General features: G+C 44.3%; 2 pseudogenes; both read left to right on the forward strand.

Annotated features, from left to right (window-relative positions):
* Positions 1-836: 836 nt before the first annotated feature.
* The window catches only part of LOC146347572 (protocadherin gamma-A6 pseudogene), a 59,507-nt pseudogene continuing 38,956 nt past the window's right edge, over positions 837-21,387 (forward strand).
* LOC146347573 (protocadherin gamma-A8-like) lies at positions 13,908-20,863 on the forward strand (annotated as a pseudogene).

Raw genomic sequence — 21,387 nt, forward strand, 5'->3', positions numbered from 1 at the left:
TACAGCTGTTGTTTTAAAATCGCAACACCAAGGTATATAGCTACCAGAATTGATATCTTAGCTATCCTCCTGATGGGCTGGATATAACTCCTACTGCTTTGGAATTCCTCATTCCTTTAATCTGGTACTGGCCACTGGCTGTTAATTAAGAAAACACGTCAGTTCCCCTTACTGGATTTAATGAAAATGTTTGCGTTCAAACCTGGTACGCCGAAGGACTTTTGTACATACTGTATGATAATAAACAGCCAAATTCTTTGTTACAAGTCTCTAATTAATATTAAATATTAAAAGCTTGAAGATCAGACATCCTCATTCAAGTACAAGTACGACGGGGGGGAAACGGGAACACTCAAGAAAAAAGTTGTTAACCTAATGTGCCTTTAATAGGTGACTTCTGAACACAAACAAACAAAAAAGACATTGATTATGACGTGCATGGCTCATATTTCTATCTTGGACAAAATGTTAATCTGATTTTTTTATCAGTTCATTGACATTACCTGAAACGACAAAGAAAAAAAGAAAAGATTCATGGCAGCAAATGTATTCCAAAATGAGCCTTCTGCAGTTTTGGATTGAGCCTCTGGGTGTCGCTGTTCACCAATAAGGAATAACAATGCTATTGCTATTGCACTCAAGCGCACAAAAATTGGGACCCGGCTGGAGGGCAGCAGAGGGAGTGAAACAGCGATACATTTTGCGTAGAAAGAAATTGGTCCCGATATATTTTGAACTGGAACTAGGAGCAACACCAGTGAAACATCAGCAACCAGTAATTACTGGAATAAAGGGGTTTGAGCCAGAACCAGTGCCCTTTATTCTGCTGCAAGAGCATGGAAGAAACTCCGAGGCCGCGGAGTTGCAGACAGGGAATCCTCCACTGCCTTGTCGTGGTGTTTGCGTGGAAGGCAGTTTCCGGGCAGATCCACTACTCCATTCCCGAAGAGATGCACAAAGGCTCTTTTGTGGGGAATATTGCAAAGGACCTGGGAATGGATGGGAAGCAGGTTTCAGACCATGGACTCCGCATTGTTCCCAATGTAGGTATGATTCAGTATTTTGCTTTGAATGTCCACAACGGCCATTTGCAAACCTCTGAGAGAATTGACAGAGAGGAAATCTGCGGAGAGGCAGAGAAGTGCATGATACAGTTCCAGGTTCTTATTGAAAGTAAATTAAAGCTTCATGGAGTTGAAGTGGAAATCACAGACATAAATGATAATGCTCCCCAATTTCTACCAAAGGAATGGAAAATGAAAATGAGTGAGACATCTACACTCGGAGAGCATTTTCTTCTACCCAAAGCTCAGGATCCAGACCTGGGGATACACTCTGTACAGAGCTACCAACTCACAGGCAGTGGCCATTTTTCTCTGGATGTGCAAATAGGAGAAAATGGTGTCAGACATGCTGAGCTGGTGTTGGAAAAACCTCTGGACAGGGAGGAGCAGTCAGCTTTTGTTCTCATCTTCACAGCTACTGATGGGGGTGATCCCATCAGATCTGGCACAGTACAAATCCAAGTTATTGTTCTAGATGCAAATGACAATGCACCAGTTTTCAGCCAACCTGTCTATCAAGTGAGTGTCAAAGAGAATATTCCCACATGGTCCACAATAGCTGCAATAAGAGCCACTGATCTGGATGAAGGAATTAATGGAGAGATAAAATACTCTTTTGAAGAAATCACAAAGAATTCCCAAATGTTTCTATTAAATTCCACAACAGGAGAAATTACCCTTTTGGGGAGCCTTGACTTCGAAGCATCGTCATTATATGAATTTGAGGTGCAAGCCATGGATGGGGGAGGGCTGAGTGACAGATCAAAAGTTGTGATCTCTGTTACAGACTTGAATGACAATGCACCTGAATTAGCAGTGACTTTTGTAATAAACTCTATCCCTGAGAACTCGCCAACTGGAACTGTAGCTGCCATTTTAAATGTACAAGACAGAGATTCAGGAGTCAATGGGGAGGTCACATGCTCAATTCCCCAAAGCCTCCCTTTCCAACTAAAGAAAACGATTGACAATTTTTACACCTTAGTGACAGACAGAGCCCTTGACAGAGAACAGGTGGCAGCCTATAGTATCTTTGTTACAGCAACCGATGACGGGACTCCAACACTATCTACATCTGAGATTATTTCACTCCAGGTGTTAGACATAAATGACAACCCTCCACTCTTTGTAGAATCAGTTCACACCTCTTATCTCTTGGAAAACAATCCAAGAGGAGCCTCAATCTTTTCCTTAAAAGCCAGTGATGCAGACTGGGAGGAGAATGCCAGAATACTGTATTCCATCATCGAAGACCAAACCAGTAACTCCCTTCTCTCCTCCTACCTCTCTATTAACTCTGAGACTGGGGTTGTCTATGCCTTGAACTCCTTTGATTATGAAGAATTTCGGGAGATCCAGTTCCGGGTCAAGGCCCAGGATGGAGGCTCCCCACCGCTCAGCTCCAACGTCTCAGTGACTCTCTTCATCCTGGACCAGAATGACAACGCTCCAGAAATCTTGTTCCCGGCCCCTCCCTCCGATGGCTCCACTGGGATAGAGCTGGCCCCTCGCTCCTCTGAGCCGGGTCACCTGGTCACGAAGGTGGTGGCAGTGGATGCGGATTCCGGCCAGAATGCCTGGCTCTCCTACCAGCTGACCAAGGCCACAGAGCCAGGGCTCTTCACCATGGGGCTCCACACCGGAGAGATCAGGACAGCCCGGTTCTTTCTGGAGAAAGACGCCCTCAAGCAAAGCCTGGTGGTCTTAGTGAGGGACAATGGGCAGCCACCCCTCTCCGCCTCAGTCACTGTCACCGTGGTGCTGGCTGACAGCATCCCTGAAATCCTCTCAGATCTCAGCAGCATCTCAGCTCCTGCAGACCCCCAGACTGACCTCACCTTCTACCTGGTGATTGCAGTGGCTTTTGTCTCTTGCCTGTTCTTCACTTTCCTCCTCATGTTATTGGCACTCAGACTTCACAGGTGGAGAACCTCACAGCTGTGTGACAATGGAAGTGTGAATTTCAGTGGTGTTCCAGTCTCACAGTTTGTGGGCATTGATGGAGTCCGAGCATTTCTTCAGTCTTATTGCCATGAGGTTTCTCTGACCACAGGCTCTAGGAAAAGCCAGTCTAATACTTCCAAAGGAAATTATTCAAGTAATCTGAGCCATCAACAAACTTGTGAGACAAAGGACACTATCCTATTTGATGAAGATTTGAATTTGAACAATGGGGATCTAAACATCATCCAGGTGAGCCAATGTTTTTAAATTAAAAAGGTTTTCCTTTGATAGTATATGCTTGAATTAATATCAGAATGTATTTCCCATCTGCCCATTCTCTCTGGTGATTTGCAGAACTATGTCATTGTTCCATCTATTCCTTTGGGTTCCTTCTTTAACTTGTCAGCCAGTATCCATCAGTGAAGGTATTTTTTCAAGTAATATATATCTTGTTACATCAGGTGGTAAACCTTTTTCTGGGCTTTAGCACTTCAGACTGCTGGTGAAGGCTCACATAATAGAGGGCTCCTCAATATAAAGAACTTTTTCTATTCACATAGAAAACTATCATGTCGGGGAGAAGGGTTTTAACCTAGACTTCTCCCTAACATGTAGGGGGGTTTTGTGGAGGGGGAGAGAGAGAGAGAACATTTCATCATGTAAGGCCCCACCTGCAGTGGGGTCCGGCCGTCTCCCCCCTGCTCTGATGCGCCCCAGCTAGACAGCCAAAATCGGGCATCTAGCCATAAATGCAGAGCGGCTGGAGCGCAGAGGAGAGGATCCCCTCTGTGCACTGCCCGCCCTGCATTGGGTAGTTGGCCACCTCCAAGTTTGGAGGCAGCTGACCATCGACATGGGATTGTGCCCCCCCAAAGTAATTATGTATATTTTTAAAAGTAATGATGTATTCACTTAATTTTTATGGGCTTGAATATTGTGGATTTTCTTCTCTTTTAGACTGTCAAAAGGAAAAGACTTAAATGGGAAAATCCCTGGGGATAAATTTAGAGGGGAACATACGGAAATATTTCAGAGAATGTAAACTGATAGAAAACTGATAGAAAATCTTAGGCATTTTGCTCCATACAAATTGCTTATGATTTACACAATTAATGCTGATAGATATTAACAGTACCAGAAAGTGAAAGTAGGCAGACCCCACTGTTGGTGGTCCTGCAATAATTTTTACAGAACGATGAAACAACTCCTATAATCTGTATACATGTATATAATATATGTGCATATGAAGAGCATATCTATAAAAAGAGCAGTTACAAAAGAAACTGGGCTGTTCTTCCTCATATAACTGTGGCTGCTGGGATACTCTAATTAAAAAAACCCAGCAGCAGCAAAAGCCATCCGAGCTTCAGGATGGGAAATTAAAGTGAGGGGTTCAGTGGATGAGGGGATGCCCCCTGTTCCATTGGTTCCCTTTCCCCCACATTCTGCTTTTCCTTCTTTCCAGGTCAACACTGAGTATTTCTAAAATTAATTTTTGAGTTGGCACGTGTACCGTTTATTGCAGCTTTCAGGTCTTCCTGTTAATTTACTGCACATACACAGCAATTTATTTAAAAAAATCTGGAAATCAGAAGCAGAAGACGAGTGGATTGCCAGCCATATGGTGTCAGCCCACATAGTGTCAGTCCGCAAACAAGAGCAGGTAGTTTGGAACTCAAACATCAGGGGACTTGAATGAGGAGAAGTTTGTAAACAGCTCCATGAATTAGTTAATTAGTTGCATCGAGGTAAAAGTGGGATGTCAGTGTGTGAATCTACTTGAATTAAAAGGGGAAATGGTTTCAAGATTATTGGAACACCAGACAAAAAGGTGCTGGGAATAACTGGTTTTCATTATGGTAAATACAAGTCAAGCCATAATGTTCTGTATTGTTTCTCATTAAAAGAAAAGAATGATACATATGTATTTAAATTTTTGTGATTACATAGTAGTCTAAACTGAATGAAAGACAGATTACATATAATGTAAGATATTGTATTTTTATTAGTTTATTACATTTCTATACTGCCCAATAGTCAAAGCTCCCTGGGCAGTTTACAAAATATTATACAATATTTTAAAAGTTAATAAATGTAATGTTAAAACATCTAAAAACAGAATAAAAACAATGTAAAAACCAGCAGCAGTGGAAGATCTAAAAGCACTAACACCGTTTTTAAAAACTGAGTGACTAAAAAGCCTGGAAGAATCAAAGGTCTTCACCTGACACTGAAAATCATAGAATCATAGGGTTGGAAGGGGCCTACAAGACCATCGAGTCCAACCCCCTGCTCAGTGCAGGAAGCCTGATTCCCAGGCGGTCTCCCATCCAAGTACTAACCAGGGCTAACCCTGCTTAGCTTCTGAGATCAGATGGGATCAGGCGCCAGGTGAGCCTGTCTGGGGAGGGCATTCCACAACCAGGGTGCCACCACTGAAAAGGTCATCTCCTGAGTAGCCACCTACTTCACCTCATTTGGCTGGGGCACCTGAAAGAGGGCCTCTTAAGATGGTCTTAGGATCCAAGCAGATCCTATGGGAGAAGACATACTCAACTTAGTTGAGTGTAGTTTCTTTTATGCATAGTGCAGTTAATTTTAGTCCAAGGTAGAATCTACACTGGAGCTCCTTTCATTTCTGAGGCACTGCCATGCTGGTATTTTTTGAAACACAATTGCTGCTCTGTGGTCACTTGTCAATGCAGTATCCACTGTGTTTATAATGCAATAAAGTGCCATATACCAATGCATAGTTTTGTAATGGTAGGAGAAGTAGGTGGAGTTTGAAAGGTTATGTATGTTTTATCATTTGTGTTTTTAGTGTGAGCACATGCCACAAGCTGCAGTATAGTGCTGCGATTGCAGGACAAGTGGGAGATCATGCTGACATTTCAAGTTGCTTTTTTTAAGTCTAGTAAATGCATGCACACCTGCAAAGCTTCAGGAATGCAGGCTTTAACATAAAAATTGTGCAGTTATTTATTTAGTTATTACATTTTTATACCACCCAATAGCCAAAGCTCTCTCAGTTATTCACAGCTGTGTAGCTGTGCAGGTGTGTACTAAAAATAGCTGCCCCTCCCCCAGTTATAATGGCTAACCAACCAGAAGGACAGGAAATGGAATACAACCCAAAGATTTCCTGCCCACAAATCCATTCTGCCTGCCTGAGATCATAGGAGAAGGTAGGGAAAATGTTGCAAAACAGGTTGCATAGCTGTGAAGCCACTCCCACTGTTAAACATTATACTAGCTTTATCTTGGGACGCACATAATGCATGGTAATGCATGGAAACAGCAGTCACTGAAAAAATAGTCATATATGTGCTCTGGAAAAAAAATGGAATATTGAGGGAGAAATAGTGTCAGGACAGTGGGTTGGGGAGTGTGTTGTAAGCCACATGAGCAAACCAGATGTAACACTACCAAGATAAAATGTCAGTGTAGATTGGCCCAAAGTCCAATGGGAAGATTTGATGGCTCTTTCCAAACAGGACAAGTAAAGCATACACTAGTAAATTCTAATATTTCAGATTATATAGTGTCAACAGCAGAGAGCAGCAGCCAGCAAAACATTGCAAAAAGCAATGGGTTGGATCCAACCTAAGTTAATCATACTTTAATCCCATTTGAATCAACCCAATGAATGCAGCTAACACTAACTTTAGATGGCTTAGTAAGTTCATCCACTGGTAAGTTCATCCACTTACCAGTCTGTTGATGCAATTGGCATACAGAAATATTGGATCTTATCCCCTCCCTTCCACCCCAAAACCAAAGAAATGGTGATGCAGGTGTTTCACAGGGAGGTCTGTGTATGCCATGGTCCAATTTGAACAATTGTTGGAAAAGGGGATAAAATTTGTATTAAATGGAGCATCATAATATGCACAGGGCTCCACATGAAATGCCCATGCCATACATTCCTTTGTGTGTAAGAAGTAGGGAAAATGCCAGCATCCTCTCCTCCACTACAAGAACTGCATAACTGATTTCATGTGTGAGCAGAACTGGGAAAAGAGGCTGTAGAATTGGCATGGGTGGGGGCAGGGGGAGATGACATGCAAGATTGGAAAAGGCATTCTGTTAACTACGGGCTGAATGCCCCCCAAATTGCACACACTTAAAACTAGACAGGAAAGATGTCTTTGCATGGTTTGGGACTGCCACAAGTCTGCCTAGACAGAGAACCTCGAGTCTTACCTTGAGAAAATAATCTAGAATATTCTTTGCACCAAATATGGTGATGAGTTGCCACCCAACTCCTACAGTAAAATTCAGCTACTGCATTTTGCCCAGGAAATAATTAAAAACTCTGTTCTTAAAGTTGGTACTGAAAAGATTCATGTAAGGCATACAAAAGCCCTCGGAGAGCTACCACCAGCCAGAGTAGACAATATTGGGCTAGATGGGCAAATGGTCACCACTCCTACAAGGAAGATCACTATATTCCTATCCATTCGTATATTTTGTTTACGTTTGTTGGTTGAAAACACTTAAAACACTTAAAACACTGTGTTGCTCAACTTACAATGATCACAAATTGGCAGGCAAATGTATTAGAACCCTCTCTTCTCCTCTAATACTTTATCATGGTGTTTTTTAAAATCTAGTGAAAATGTCATAAAGTAGAAAGAAATTGAAACTGGGGCTCTACTGGTCTGCATATTGGAAAGAAGGAAGTTTTTATATTGTGTATAAAGTAAGTATATAGCATCTACTCAGCAATAAGCACTGAAATGCAGCTGGATAATCATGGAAGAAAGTTATTTTTTTAATAAATCTATACTCCTAGAAATAAAATACAGTACGGACTTCTAAGAAAAATTATCAGCAGTTCTGCATGTGGACTCAGGGTGTCGCTGTTGGACAGCAAGGGAGCAGCCATAGATTAGCACTTGAAGCTCCTGAAGCAGTCTCCCTCCATTGCATTTCAGCTGGTCAGAAGGACAAGCAACAAAGGAAGAGTACAGCCAGGTAGCACTACAATTTTATTTCTAGGATCTTCTCAAACTGGGGAGAGGTAACGAGCAGGATACCGCAGGGCTCAGTCCTGGGCCCATAGAATCATAGAATCATAGAACAGTACGGTTGGAAGGGGCCTACAAGGCCATCGAGTCCAACTCCCTGCTCAGTGCAGGAATCCAGGTCAGAGCATCCCTGACAGATGGCTGTCCAGCCTCGTCTTGAACGCCTCCAGTGTGGGAGAGCCCACCACCTCCCCGGGTAATTGGTTCCACTATCATAATGCTCTAACAGTCAGGAGTTTTTCCTGATGTTCAGCCGGAATCTGGCTTCCTGTCACTTGAGCCCATTATTCCGTGTCCTGCACTCTGGGATAATCGAGAAGAGATCCTGGCCTTCTTTTCTGTGACAACCTTTCAAGTACTTGATCTCCCCTCAGTCTTCTCTTCTCAAGGCTAAATATGCCCAGTTCTTTCAGTCTGTCCTCATAGGGCTTTGTTTCCAGTCCCCTGATCATCTTTGTTGCCCTCCTCTGAACCCTCTCCAGTTTGTCTGCATCCTTCTTACAGTGTGGTGCCCAGAACTGGACACAGTACTCCAGATGAGGCCTAACCAGTGCTGAGTAGAGGGGAACTAGTACTTCCCGGGATTTGGAAGCTATGCTTCTATTAATGCAGCCCAAAATAGCATTGGCCTTTTTTGCAGCCACATCACATTGTTGGCTCATGTTCATCTTGGGATCGACAACAATTCCAAGATCCTTCTCGCTTGTAGTGTGGTTGAGCCACGTATCCCCCATCTTGTAACTGTGCATTTGGTTTCTTTTTCCTAAGTGCAGAACTTGGCTTTTATCCCTATTAAATGTCATTCTGTGGTTTTCTGCCCAGCGCTCCAGTCTATCCAGATCACTTTGAATTTTGTTTCTGTCTTCCAAAAGTATTAGTTATGCCGCCCAATTTTGTGTCATCTGCAAATTTGATCAGCATTCCTTGCACCTCCTCCTCCAAGTCATTAATATAAATGTTGAAGAGCACTGGGCCCAGGACTGAGCCCTGCGGTACCCCACTCGTTACCTCTCCCTAGTTTGAGAAGGTCCCATTGATAAGTACTCTTTGAGTCCAATTCTGTAGCCAACTGTGGATCCACCTCATAGTTGTTTCATCTAGCCCACTTTGAGCTAGTTTGCTCATCAGGATATCCTGGGGCACTTTGTCAAAAGCTTTGCTGAAGTCAAGGTATATTATGTCTACAGCATTCCCATCGTCCACAAGGGAGGCTACTTGATCAAAAAATGAGATCAGATTAGTCTGGCAGGATTTGTTCTTGACAAATCCGTGTTGGCTTCGAGTAATCACTGCATTGTTTTCAAGGTGCTTACAGATGAATTGCTTTATCATCTGCTCCAGAATTTTCCCAGGGATTGATGTTAGACTGACTGGTCTGTAGTTCTCCGGTTCCTCCTTTTTACCCTTTTTGAAGAGAGGGACAACATTAGCCCTCCTCCAGTCATCTGGCATTTCCCCCATCCTCCATGATTTCTCAAAGAGAATAGACAGCAGTTCTGAGAGTTCTTTTGCCAGTTCCTTTATTACTCGAGGATGCAGTTCATCTGGCCCTGGAGATCTGAACTCATTCAAAGTAATTAGGTGTTCCTTGACCATATGCCTATCGATCTTAAGCTGCAATCTTGCCCCTTCAGCCTGTACTTCGCCTTTGCCAGGGGGCTCATAGACCCTCTTTTGGGTGAAGACTGAGCCAAAGTAGGAATTGAGCACCTCCGCCTTTTCTTTGTCATCTATTATCATTTTGCCATCCTTATTTAATAGCTGGACAACCATTTCTTTCCTCTGCCTTTTACTATGCACGTAGCTGAAGAAAGCCTTTTTGTTGTTTTTAGCATCCCTCGCTAATCTCAGCTCATTCCCAGCTTTAGCCTTCCTGACACTATCCCTGCAATTCTGTGCTATCTGCCTGTACTCTTCCTTTGTTACTTGGCCTTCTTTGCTCTTCCTATATGTGTCCTTCTTTGTTTTCAGGGCATCTCTAAGCTTTTTGTGAAGGCACATTGGCTTCTTCTGTTATCCACCTTTTTTTCTTGTTGGAATTGTTTGTAATTGTGCCTTGAGAATTTCCTTTTTTAAAAGCTCCCACCCATCTTGGACTCCTTTTCTCATTAGAGTCGCTTGCCGTGGGACCTTACTGATCATTGTTCTGAGTTTATTAAAATCAGCTTTCCTAAAATCTAAGGTACACGTTTGACTACACTTGGCTTTTGCTTCCCTTAGAACCAAGAACTGAAGTACAACATGGTCGCTTTCCCCAGAGTTCCTGTAACTGCTGCTTTATCCACTAAGTCATCTCTGTTGGTTAGGATCAAGTCAAGGATAGCTGATCCTCTAGTTCCTTCCTCTACTTTCTGTAGGAGGAAGTTATCCGCCACACAAGTCAGGAATTTCCAGGAGGGGCCATGTTTTGCAGAATTTGTCTCCCAACAAATATCGGGGAAATTGAAGTCTCCCATTACTACTACATCGTGCTTCCTTAAAACATTGGCTATTTGCTTTTCAAAAGTTTCATCCTCGTCTTCACCTTGATTGGATGGCCGGTAGTAGACTCCGACCACCAGGTTCCTTTTATTCTTTGCTCCGTTTATTTTGATCCAGATGCTCTCGATGGGGCTACCAAGCTCCTCCTCCTGTATTTCTGTGCAGAGATAAGTATTTTTCACATACAGTGCAACCCCACCTCCCTTTCTGTTCCTCCTGTTCTTTTTGAACAAGTTATATCCTTCAATTGCTGTATTCCAGTCATGACAGTCATCCCACCAAGTCTCAGTTATACCTATCAAGTCATAATTTCCCTCTTGTATTAAGAGTTCAAGTTCGTTCTGTTTGTTTCCCATACTCTGGGCATTAGTATATAGACACTGAATACCATGTGCATCATAGTCTGGCTTTCTTCCTACATGTTCCTACATTCTTCCCAGCCTTTGTGAGGTGCAACCCATCCCTTGCCAACAGCCCATCTTCCAGGAAGTACAGCCCATGGTCCCAGAATCCAAATCTCTCTCGTCGGCACCACCTTTGTAGGCAGTCATTCACCTGGAGTATTTTTCGTTCCCTTTCTATCCCTTTTCTAACTACCGGAAGTGTGGATGAGAAAACTATCTGTGCCCCAAAGTTCTTGAGTTTCCTTCCCAAAGCTTCAAAGTCTGACGTGATTTCTTCGTAGCTCCGCTTGGCGGTATCATTTGTTCCCACATGGATGAGAAGAAAGGGATACCTGTCAGTGGGCTTTATGAGTGCAGGCAACCTTTCAGCCACGTCTCTAATCCGTCCTCCCGGGAGACAACATACCCAGTGCTCTTCAACATTTTTATTAATGACTTGGAGGAGGAGGTGCAGGGAATGCTGATTAGATCTGCAGATGACACAAAATTGGGCGGAATAGCTAATACTTTGGAAGACAGAAACAAAATTCAAAGTGATCTTGATAGACTGGAGCACTAGGCAGAAAACAACAGAATGAAATTTAATATTGGTAAATGCCAAGTTCTGCACCTAGGAAAAAGAAACCAAATGCACAGTTACAAAATGGGGAATACTTGGCTCAACAACAGTATAAGCGAGAAGGATCTTGGATTTTTTGTAGATCACAAGCTGAATATGAGCCAACAGTGTGATGTAGCTGCAAAAATGGTAAATGCTCTTTGGGGCTGCATTAATAGAAGCACAGCTTCCAAATCATATGACGTACTAGTTCCCCTCTACTCAGCACTGGTTAGGCCTCATCTGGATTACTGTGTCCAGTTCTGGTCGCCACACTTTAAGAAGGATGCAGACAAGCTGGAATGGGTTCAGAGGAGGGCAACAAAGATGATGAGGGGACTGGAAACAAAGCCCTATGAACAGAGACTGAAAGAACTGGGCATGTTTAGCCTTGAGAATAGAAGAGTGAGGGGAGACATGATAGCGCTGTTCAAGTACTTGAAAGATTGTCCCAGAGAGGAAAGCCAGGATCTCTTCTCAATCATCCCAGAATGCAGGACACAGAATAATGGGCTCAAGTTACAGGAAGCCGGATTCCGGCTGAACATCAGGAAAAACTTCCTGACTGTAAGAGCAATACGACAATGGAACCAATGACCTGGGGAGGTGGTGGGCTCTCCCACACTGGAGGCCTTCAAGACGAGGCTGGACAGCCATCTGTCAGGGATGCTCTGACTTGGATTCCTGCATTGAGAAGGGGGTTGGACTCGATGGTCTTATAGGCCCCTTCCAACCCTACTATTCTGTGATTCTATAAGATGCTGCAGAAGGCTTTATTTGAAAAAGCTGCTCCAGAAAGGAAAGCTGTTCATTTTCAAAAGATCACTTTTCAAATATAAGGACTATATTTCTACCATCTTATTGCAAAGGACTGGGACACTTGAAAATATAATTGGAAGTGAGCGAAAGAAAGGAGGAAAGGCAATGACAACAATGAAAGAAAGGCACTCAGGGAGAACAAGAGAAACCATCCACAGGCAAGTACTGTTTCTGTTCATATTCTGGTCTTTGTTCTGCTGCTGGGTGGTGTCCGAGCAGGTTCACTATTCAGTTCCAGAGGAAACAGAAGAGCATTCCTTTGTGGGGAACCTTGCGAAAGATTTGGGACTGGATGTCAGAGAGCTGTCAAAACGCAAGCTTGGTATCTCGTCGGAAAAGCAATACTTTGCTCTGAATGAGCAAAATGGCGACCTGTATGTGAAGGCCAGGATAGACCAGGAAGAGATTTGTGGAAAATCATCCACATGTGTCCTAAAATTAGAAGTTGTAGCACATGATCCTTTGAATATTTTTCACATACATATTTTTATCCAGTACATGAATGATAATGCCCCACATTTCCAGAGAGAAAATATCGATCTTAAATTGAGTGACTCTTAATTCTCCCAAAAGAAGGTCTGTGACCCCCCGGGCAAAGGCGAAGTACAGGCTGAAGGGGCAGGATTGCAGCTTGAGATCGATAGGCATATGATCAGGGAACACCTAATCACTTTCAATGAGTTCAAATCTCCAGGGCCAGATGAACTGCATCCTCGAGTAATAAAGGAACTGGCAGAAGAACTCTCAGAACCGCTGTCTATTCTCTTTGAGAAATCATGGAGGACGGGGGAAGTGCCAGATGACTGGAGGAGGGCTAATGTTGGCCCTATCTTCAAAAAGGGTCAAAAGGAGGAACCGGGGAACTACAGACCAGTCAGTCTAACATCAATCCCTGGGAAAATTCTGGAGCAGATCATAAAGCAATCCACTGGAAGCACCTTGAAAACAATGCCGTGATTACTCGAAGCCAACATGGATTTGTCAAAAACAAGTTCTGCCAGACAAATCTGATCTCATTTTTTGATCAAGTAGCCTCCCCTGTATACCGTGGGAATGCTGTAGACATCATATACCTCGACTTCAGCAAAGCTGAAGAAGGATGCAGACAAACTGGAGAGGGTTCAGAGGACGGCAACAAAGATGATCAAGGGACTGGAAACAAAGCCCTATGAGGACAGACTGAAAGAACTGGGCATGTTTAGCCTTGAGAAGAGAAGACTGAGGGGGGATATGATAGCGCTCTTCAAGTACTTGAAAGGTTGTCACAGAGAGGAAGGCCAGGATCTCTTTTTGATCATCCCAGAGTGCAGGACACGGAATAATGGGCTCAAGTGACAGAAAGCCAGATTCCGGCTGAACATCAGGAAAAACTTCCTGACTGTTAGAGCAATATGACAATGGAACCAATTATCTAGGGAGGTGGTGGGCTCTCCCACACTGGAGGCGTTCAAGACGAGGCTGTCAGGGATGCTCTGGCTTGGATTCCTGCATTGAGCAGGGGGTTGGACTCGATGGCCTTGTAGGCCCTTTCCAACCCTACTATTCTATGATTCTATTCTATGATTCTATGCCAGGAGCTTGGTTTTCTGTAGGAAATGCTGAAGATGAAGACATCGGAATCAACTCCCTCCAGAATTATCATTTGAGCCCAACTCCATATTTCAAGCTAGAAATTCAAGAGAGCAAAGATGGTGGCAAATATGCGGAGATAATATTGCAAGATCAACTGGATGGAGGAAAGAAACACACATACCACATGGTCCTTACAGCTCTGGATGGGGGAGATCCAGTAAAAACTGGTATTGTCAACATAGGAGTGAAGATTACTGATATAAATGACAATCCACCTATCTTCTCCCAGGCAACCTACAAGGTAAGAGAATGCACCCAGAGGAACCTCTGTGCTTCAGGTTAAAGCTTTTGACAGTGATGAAGGGTCCAAGATGCTGCCCAGAAGAAATTCAATCTGGATCCCAGAGATGGAACAATGACACGATGGCAAATGTGCAGAGTTAATATTGCAGAAACAACTGGACAGAGAAAAAGAACACATACACCACATGGTCCTTACAACTGTGGATGGGGGAGATCTAGTAAAAACTGGGACTGTCAACATACGAATTATCATTACTGATACTAATGATAACCCTCCTGTCTTCTCCCAGGCAACCTACAAGGTAAGCCTGAAAGAGAATGCACCCAGAGGAACCTCTGTGCTTCAGGTTAACGCTTCTGACAGTGATGAAGGGTCAAATGCTGAAATAACGTACGCTTTCAGTAACATCCCAGAACCTGCTGAGCAGAAATTCGATCTGGATCCCAAAGATGGAACGATGGCACTTATGGAGAGTATCGATTTTGAGGACAGAAAAAGCTATGTGATGATCATACAGGCAAGTGATGGAGGTGGATTGGTAGCACACTGCAATGTGGAGATTGAGGTTCTTGATGAGAACGACAATGCCCCAAATGTGATCCTGACCTCCGTGTCCAGCCCAGTCCCCGAAGGTGCTGCACCTGGAGGTGTGATTGCTCTCATCAAAGTTCATGATATAGATTCTGGGGATAATGGGGAAGTCACTTGTCATCTGAGAGAACTTGTACCATTCCAGATAGTCTCATCTTCAGATAACTACTTCAAGCTGCTCGTAGAGGGTCCCCTTGACAGAGAAAGGTCCCCAGAGTATAATATTACAATCACAGCCACAGACAAAGGCACACCTCCTCTGTGCCATATTCCCCCCAAATTATGAGGATGGGACTTTGCCTTATTCCTACCAGGTCTGTCTGTCCTCTGAATCCAGGAGAAACAAGTTGACTTTCCTGCAGCCCAGTGACCAGATAGCAGAGAATACCCTGTGCAAATCAGACATTTCTTTGATGTTCAAATCAGACATTTCTTTGATGTTCTTTGATGTTCAATGGGCATTTACAGTCAGGGCCAGAAAGATTGGAACAAGGATAACTGTTTTGGCAGTTGGCTTCTGTACACCACCACATTGAAGTTGAAAGGAAACACACCCAGATGGCAGTGAAGTCAGGACTTTCAGCTGTAATTCAAGGGGTTTGACAAAAGTGGGGCACTAACCATTCAGGAAGGACAGCCAGTGGCATATACACACACCCCATCGTTGGGGGCTCCTATGTAATGGAACGAATGGCTGACAAGCAGCTGCATGGCCAGGTATGGCCTGTTTCCTGGGTACCCCATGACCAATCAAGCAGATAAAACGCCTGGAGGTGGTTCTGAGTGTTACATTTGCATTTGGTAGCTGTTCACTGGAATTCCCAACACGAGGTCCAAAGAGGTTTCCATGCCAGTGAAGGAGGCCATCATTAGGCTGAGGAAACAAAATAAACCCATCAGAAAGACAGCAAAAACAGTGGTAGTGGCCAGTACAACAGTTTGGAACATCCTGAAAAAGAAGGAATTAACTGGCAAGCTCAGCAACAGCAAAAAGCCTGGAAGACCACGGAAGACGGCTAAGGTGGATGACCGCAGAATTCTGCTCATGGTGAAGAGGAACCCTTTCACAACATGTAGCCAGGTCAAGAACACTCTTGCGGAGGTAGGCATGTCATTGTCAGCATCTACAGTCGATAGACAGCTTTATAAATGTAAATACAGAGGCTTCACAACAAGGTGCAAACCACTGGTAACGCTCAAGAACAGACAGGCCAGATTAGCCTTTGCCAGCAAACACCTAAAAAAGCCTGCCCAGTTCTGGAATAAGATTCTTTGGACTGATGAAACCAAGATTAACTTGTACCAGAATGATGGGAAGAGAAAAGTATGGAGAAGGAAAGGAACAGCTCATGATCCAAAGCATGCCACATCATCTGTCAAACATAGCGGTGGCAGTGTTATGGCATGGGCATGTATGGCTGCCAATGGAACCGGGTCACTGGTGTTTATTGATGACCTGACTGCTGATCAAAGCAGCAGGATGAATTCCGAAGTGTATAGGGCTATACTTCCTGCTCAGATTCAGCCGAGTGCTGCCAAACTGATAGGACGCCGCTTCATATTGCAGATGGATAATGACCCAAAACATATAGCAAAAGCTACCCAAGGGTTTCTCCAGGCAAAGAAGTGGGATGTTCTTCATTGGCCAAGTCAGTCACCTGATCTCCACCCAATAGAGCTTGCTTTTCACTTCCTGAAGACAAGACTGAAGGCAGAAAGACCCACAAACAAGCAGCAGCTGAAGGCAGCTGCAGTAAAGGCCTGGCAAAGCATCTCGAGGGAGGAAACTCCGCATTTGGTCTTGGGCTCCAGACTTCAGGCAGTTATTGACTGCAAAGGATTTTCATCCGGGTATTAAAGGCGATCCTTCAGTTTGAAATGATGTTGGTTTGTTCCATTACTTAAGAGCCCCCAACGATGGGGGGGTGTATGCCACTGGCTGTCCTTCCTGAATGGTTAGTGCCCCACTTTTGTCACACCCCTTGAATTACAGCTGAAAGTCCTGACTTCGCTCCCATTTGGGTGTGTTTCCTTTCAACTTCAATGTGGTGGTATACAGAGGCCAACTGCCAAAACAGTTATCCTTGTTTCAATCTTTCTGGCCCTGACTGTATATTCTGAAAAGGTGACTGAAGGCACGGTGAGTTTCAGTTCCTTTTGTATATGGACTAATTTTAATACCATCACTCATTTGATCATGTCAGTAAAAATCGTGAGTGTCAGCCTGGATCATCTTTTGCCTTTATCTCAGGCCACGTGGCCACTGAGGTGGGGTGGGAGGTAGTACTGAACCACTTATCAGTCGGTGGCAAGTGAAGGAGAGATCCTCACCAGCAGTTCTCCAGAGGCAGAATTGTAGGAAGAGGGAGCCTGGATCCGAGTCCTGTAGGTGCATGGTGGCATGTTGATCGGCTCATGGTGAAGAGGTAGCTGTAATGACCAGGCCCCACAGTATGGCGAAGGGTGGGAGCTCCCTCTTCTCTGTGCCAATCAGCAGTGTAACTGAATATGTAGCTATCTTCATGTTTTGTCTTTTAAGAGTTTTACAAAGAATCAGTGACAAATAGGTTTCCATAGATCTGAATGTACGGGTTGGTACACTGATTGCTAATTCACCGAGATTTTCTTCTCTAATTCAACTAATTTTAAGGGAGCTTGAGATCTTTTTTATGTGTTGGATTCTCTAAAGAGAGGAAAGGACAAACTGGTGACTAAAGTTTTGATAATAACCTGACTTAGTTCTTCTGCACGTAGGGAGTCCCCTGTCATTTGGCTAGTGCATTGCTGTGACAGGTGGAGATTGGGGTCTGGGGCTGATGGAAGGAGCTCAAGGTGCGGCTGGGTGGAGCTGGGCTGGAGCGTGGAGCACCCTGAATTCTACAGGGCAGCCACATCTCCTGCTTAGGGGGCAAGGAGGCGTCTCAGCTGGAAAGGTGCTTCTCGGGCCCTGTGACTGCATGCTGTCCACAGAGCCAAGTAGGCTGCTATGCTGCTGAACCATCTGGCTCCTGTTGCCGCCCCCACCCCCTGCCTATCCATCCCCTGGAACAAAGAATGGTGTAGCGGCAGCCAAATAGTTAAGGATAATAACTGCATCCAAATCTAGTTCTGGTTGCTGCCAACTGCTGCCATTATTTTGACCCTACTACACTGTCAGCCAGTGATGGACGCCAAAGAAATTGACTTCTCCCCGTATCTGGAAGACTCAGATATGGGGAGAAGGGCAGAGGAGAAGTAAGCGCATGTAAAGGGATTCAGTGGTGATCTTGCATTTAAAACGGGAGCAGAAAGCTCCGTTTTAAATGCAGGATTTTCGGCTGGTGTAGAAATGCCCCTAGTGAAAGGAAATTAATTTTTGAAAATGGGGCTTCTGCAGTTTGGGGTTGAGCCTCTGGGTGTCACTGTTCACCAATAAGGAAGAGCAATGTAAACTCCAGCCCATCCAGTGTTGCCGGTTTGTCACACAAAAGCCCCAAATTACTGAAAGAACAGGCTGACTGATGCAGGCACCTTTGCTTAGAAAGAAAATTGGATACAGTGTCTTTTGAGCCAGAACCAGTGCCCTTTATTCTGCTGCAAGAGCATGGAAGGAACTCTGAGGCCGCGGAGTTGCAGACAGGGAATCCTCCACTGCCTTGTCGTGGTGTTTGCGTGGAAGGCAGTTTCCGGGCAGATCCACTACTCCATTCCTGAAGAGATGCACAAAGGCTCTTTTGTGGGGAATATTGCAAAGGACCTGGGAATGGATGGGAAGCAGGTTTCAGACCATGGACTCCGCATTGTTCCCAATGTAGGTATGATTCAGTATTTTGCTTTGAATGTCCACAACGGCCATTTGCAAACCTCTGAGAGAATTGACAGAGAGGAAATCTGCGGAGAGGCAGAGAAGTGCATGATACAGTTCCAGGTTCTTATTGAAAGTAAATTAAAGCTTCATGGAGTTGAAGTGGAAATCACAGACATAAATGATAATGCTCCCCACTTCCCTGTAGGGGAACAGGTTATGAAAATTAGTGAAGCATCTACAATAGGATCTCTATTTCCCCTTCCTGAAGCACAAGATCCAGACCTGGGAATACACTCTGTACAGAGCTACCAACTCACAGGCAGTGGCCATTTTTCTCTGGATGTACAAATAGGAGAAAATGGTGTTAGAAATACTGAGCTGGTGTTGGAAAAACCTCTGGACAGGGAGGAGCAGTCAGTTTATGATCTAATCCTCACAGCCACTGATGGAGGTGATCCTGTCAGATCTGGCACTGCACAAATCAAAGTCAAAGTTCTGGATACAAATGACAATGCACCAGTTTTTACCCACTCTGTCTATGAAGTAAGTGTCAAGGAGAATACTCCTAAAGGATCCACTGTAGCTACAGTAAGTGCCACTGATCTTGATGAAGGAATCAATGGAGAGGTGAAATACTCCCTCAAAAAAACCCCAATGCTTGATTTCCCAATGCTCCTCCTGAATTCCACAACAGGAGAAATTACTCTCATAGGCAATCTTGATTATGAGGAATCCTCTTCATATGAATTTGAGGTACAAGCCAAAGATGGGGGAGGGCTAAGTGACAGATCAAAAGTCATTTTCTTCATTGAAGATCTGAATGACAATGCACCTGAATTAGCAGTTACCTTTGCCACCAACGCCATACTTGAAAGTTCACCGCCTGGAACGGTTATTGCCATTTTAAATGTACGAGATCGAGATTCAGGCATCAATGGGAAAATCAGATGTTCAGTCCCCAACAACATCCCTTTCCAGCTGAAGAAGTCAATTGATAACTTTTACAGTTTGATGATGCATGAAGCTCTTGACAGAGAACAGGTGTCAGCCTTCAATATTACCGTCACAGTTAGTGACCATGGAATTCCTCCTCTTTCTACAACCACAGTAATTGCACTACATATTTTAGACACAAATGACAACCCACCCGTCTTTGAAGAACCAGATTATACTTTCTACTGTGCTGAGAATAACCAAAGAGGATCCCTGATCTTTTCCTTAAAAGCCAGTGATGCAGACTCGGAGGAGAATGCCAGAATACTGTATTCTATCATCGAAGACCAGACGAGTAACTCCCTTCTCTCCTCCTTCCTCTCTATTAACTCTGAGACTGGGGTTGTCTATGCCTTGGCCTCCTTTGATTATGAAGATGTCCGAGAGATCCAGTTCTGGGTCAAGGCCCAGGATGGAGGCTCCCCACCACTCAGCTCCAATGTCTCAGTGACTCTCTTCATCCTGGACCAGAATGACAACATTCCAGAAATCTTGTTCCCGGCCCCTCCCTCCGATGGCTCCACTGGGATAGAGCTGGCCCCTCGCTCCTCTGAGCCGGGTCACCTGGTCACGAAGGTGGTGGCAGTGGACGCGGATTCCGGCCAAAATGCCTGGCTCTCCTACAAGCTGACCAAGGCCACGGAGCCAGGGCTCTTCACCGTGGGGCTCCACACCGGAGAGATCAGGACAACCCGGTTCTTTCTGGAGAAAGACGCCCTCAAGCAAAGCCTGGTGGTCTTAGTGAAGGACAGTGGGCAGCCACCTCTCTCCGCCTCAGTCACCGTCACCGTGGTGCTGGCTGACAGCATCCCTGAAATCCTCTCAGATCTCAGCAGCATCTCAGCTCCTGCAGACCCCCAGTCTGACCTCACCGTCTACCTGGTGATTGCAGTGGCTTTCGTTTCCTGCTTGTTCTTCATCTTCCTCCTTGTGCTATTTGCATTCCGGCTTCACAGGTGGAGAACCTCACAGCTGTTTGACTCAGGAAGTTTGAATTTCAGTGGTGTTCCGGTCTCACAGTTTGTGGGTATTGACGGCGTCCAAGCATTTCTTCACTCTTATTGCCATGAGGTTTCATTGACTTCAGGCTCTCGGAAAAGCCAATTTAATGTTTCTAAGGCAAATGATTCCAATGCGCTGAGCAGTCATCAGAGTTGTGACATAACAGATTCTATCCTATCCAGTGAGGATTTCAATTTTAACAATGGTGACCCAGTCATAATCCAGGTGAGCTAATGATTTTAGATACATCATGTTTTCATTTGGTCTTATATGCACTTACTCATCTTGTCAGAAATTTCACATATCTGTGGTGGTTTACAAAAATATCTTGACTTTGCTTCACAATGCACATTCTCCATTTCCCCTCACTTTTCACTTATCTTGTTGGATGTAGGACTAGATATTTTATCCATGTGAAGGTTTGAGGCCTCCAGAGCGAAAGGGGAAAAAGGTCAGGCTTAGAGGCCTGGGGTTGGGGGGAAGGGGGTATCCCCCAGAGGAGTAGTTTAATTTGCCTGGTTCAGTTTCAGTTTCATTTCTCCAGTTAAATTTCATTTCTTCAGGTTTAAAACAGTACTTTCAGTTTTGAGGGAGGAGGGTATATAAAGAGAGCGAGAGAACAAATGAAAGTAGAGCCTGAAGAGTGAGCAGGAAGAAGCAGCCTGGAGAAGTGTAAGTACAGCTAGGGTAAAGGAACTTGCATTTTGCAACTTTTATTTTCTCTTAATGCCTTTTGTATCACTCAGCTCTATTGTGTAAATACCTTTAGTTGTGATTTGCTTGTTTTAAATTTACCAG

Source organism: Heloderma suspectum, chromosome 4 (genome assembly GCF_057233095.1).
Source record: "Heloderma suspectum isolate Gila_16-S chromosome 4, 16-S_ref, whole genome shotgun sequence".
Classification (NCBI taxonomy): Eukaryota; Metazoa; Chordata; class Lepidosauria; order Squamata; family Helodermatidae; genus Heloderma; species Heloderma suspectum.